This window comes from Trichoplax adhaerens, genomic scaffold, assembly GCF_000150275.1.
Source record: "Trichoplax adhaerens TRIADscaffold_19 genomic scaffold, whole genome shotgun sequence".
Taxonomy (NCBI): Eukaryota; Metazoa; Placozoa; class Uniplacotomia; order Trichoplacea; family Trichoplacidae; genus Trichoplax; species Trichoplax adhaerens.
This window is the reverse complement of record NW_002060961.1, coordinates 408,870-411,907: the sequence shown is the minus strand read 5'-3', so window position 1 is coordinate 411,907 and position 3,038 is coordinate 408,870.

Here is a 3,038-nt window from a genome sequence, read left to right as displayed (position 1 = left end):
TGAAAATGAGATCCCTTCCATTTTCTCCATAGTAAAAGCTGTTAAAATGGAAATTTCTTGCAATAGGAACCCTCCTTTATAACCATTGAGGTTCAATAAAACTAAAACCAAGTTAGCTAAATACAACCATCAAGACCTCAACTTCTTTACTGTGCTAAAACTAAATCGACTTGAACCATCGACATGACACACAAATGTTCAAATCTTGATCAACAAAATGGGTCAAGAAATTTCAATTTTAACAGCGTTTACTATAGAGAAAATGGAAGGGATACAATTCGATACGCACCACTGACTGACCGTTCACAAAAACCAAGAAGTTGTACTGTACCGTACAGTACTAGGATTCAATCTACAGTACAGTGTACTGTATTGTACTGTACTGTACCGTACCCGACCCTGGCAGCAACAATGAAAATACTGTAGTGGACATACTGTACACTGTAGACTCACTGTACTGCGGTCAGCGACTATCTTTGTCAATAGAGCACCAAGTCGAGTCACTTAGGGACACAGTCCTATACTGTAGTACTGTATTATTTTAGGATTTTCGCAAAGTAAGAATTAGGACTAGGAAAGTGTACAAAATTCTTTCATTTGATAAAACATCGCTATCACTTGCTTTGTACAAGTTGTAAACATCGACGAAATATCTGCAAAGAAAAGTCATTGGATCGCGGCTACCTGGATAATTGTTTTTTAATTGTAGAAAATATTCTTGTGAGCGACGTGATATCGCTTACTATCCTATTTCTTTGCTGTTGGTGCGCTACCGTCATGGTAAAAGTGGAAATTTTTTTTACTATTGAAATTGGTGTATTTTGATTCCCTGTAGGATTCGTTGACATGTTGATACCAATAGGAAGCCTGCTGTATTTTACTAGCCATTGCATGACTATCCAGTCATCGTCAATACTCGATTAAATTCTTTTTTCTCTCATTTCGTGTTTGTTGTTTGACGATGCTCTCCTCCTTTGCATACAAAACTCTATACTGTATCGCTGTCACTAGACAGATTGAGCACTAACATGACCGTTGACTTGATAACCAATACCATCATTTGGCTGACTGCAGGGTAGTGACTCAACATGTTCATCACAAGACCTCTACAGCTTGTATACTATGTTGAGTTCATACACTAATTGTTATAGCTTGTCTACTACAATTTTCACTTGACACAACACAGTATAGGCTACAGTACGGTAACCACTGCTGGACTGGATCAGAAAGTAAATTGACTGTATAGTGTAGCATCATGGTAGGATTGTACAGTGATTAGACTAGACGTCCTGGACTGTTTATCTGAAGATAGAAACTCTTTATTGTACAGTGTATGACAGTCATGTGTCTTGTACAGCTGGAAATGGATACATGCACACTATGCGTGACAGCGATAAACAGATGTAGAAAAAAGTCCAATAATAGTAAAAAAAGCAATCAATCCATTTACAATGTTATAAAAAGTAAAAATGGAATTACAATTTAGCTGTGGTGCTATTGGAAGCTACCTTTTACCTTCTACTGTACTCGTTATGTTGCTATAGTTGTTTATTGTTGGATATTGTGTGGATGTGATGATTTGTTCATTTTTCATGCTGTTTTAGTAAGTGGTTTTTTTTTTTTCCCCCTCATTTGCAGATGTATGTGTTGTCGCTTACGACTCCAGTGTTTTCTCTACATTAACAATGAGTCAGAAAACCGACACACAGTTTGAGGACATCGCTCCACCAATCAAGAAACCCCGGTTATCGCCGCCTTCATCTGTTGTATCTCCCGTGGAAAGTACCCGTAAGTTTGAATAATAAATAAACTGCTTACTAAGGAAGAAAATCGATACCGCCGATTGAGATTTGAAGGTTCAATTTTTTCCGACATTTTCCCGTACAGTGTACAGTATCCCACTGTAGGCACAGTAATTGTACTGTAGATGATGGACAATACTGATGCTCTCGGATCATCATCATTGGCTATCAAACACCATAGGCCAATAGACTGACTTGGACACTGTATAGAACATTGTACAGTATCCTGGTCGTCCTACTTTACTGTCCACAGTACTGTAGACTTGCCTTACTACAGTACTATTGGACTTGACACTGTAGTCGAGATACAGTACTGCAGTACAAGAGCATAAAACTCCGCCTTACCGATGCACACACTACACTACGTTTTAGTACTGAGTGACATAGTGCTACACTGCACTGTAGTCAGTAGAGTGTGCATACGAATGCGTATCGTACTCTACTCTATCAAAGCATTTTCACATTTGCCTTGTACGCTTGTACACAGTCAGGAGTGAGTAACTGGATGATGAAATTTGCCTCTCAATTTTGAATGATAGCAACACCTGATCGCTTGATAAGCCTTGCATTAATATAGTGCCTACATTACGATCATCAGCTCTAGTTCCATGTATTGTATTCAAAATCATCTTTTGAGTCACTGCGATCTTGACCGTATTACACTATATAGAACTAGTTGATGTCAAGAGAAACCTTTTCCAATTTTGACTTCTATCATAGTCTCTACTCTACCATCGCTGTTACCTTTATAAGGTCGTGATGGTACGAGCCAAAATTCGAGAAAGCTCAAGGCTTTTCTTACCAACCTGTCAGCCATTCTTAGGAATAGGTACACTTTCACGTCTTACATTACCAGACACTAAAATCCGTTGTATTCTTACTGAAGTACATGACTCAGAGTAAAACAAGAGCATACCTGAATATTCGGTTTCAATTCAGATTTCCAACATGGCTCCGCTCTATTTTCAAACAGGCTATCATCTTTTGTTGATCAATCGTCTGTATGATCAACAGTTCAATTATAAAACTAAAAATATTTCTTCTATACTGATAGTAATTTGCTACTTTATGTATGGTAAGTCCAGTCTATAGCTAAAGAGGTTCTATTAACCGAATAGTACATGTAATAAATTGGCTTGACTTGCAACGATGTTGTTTCGCAGTCAATTAAAACATGGATAGATTTTTCATTGATTGCTTTTTCAATGTTGTACGGTTCTGGACAAGCATTTCTAC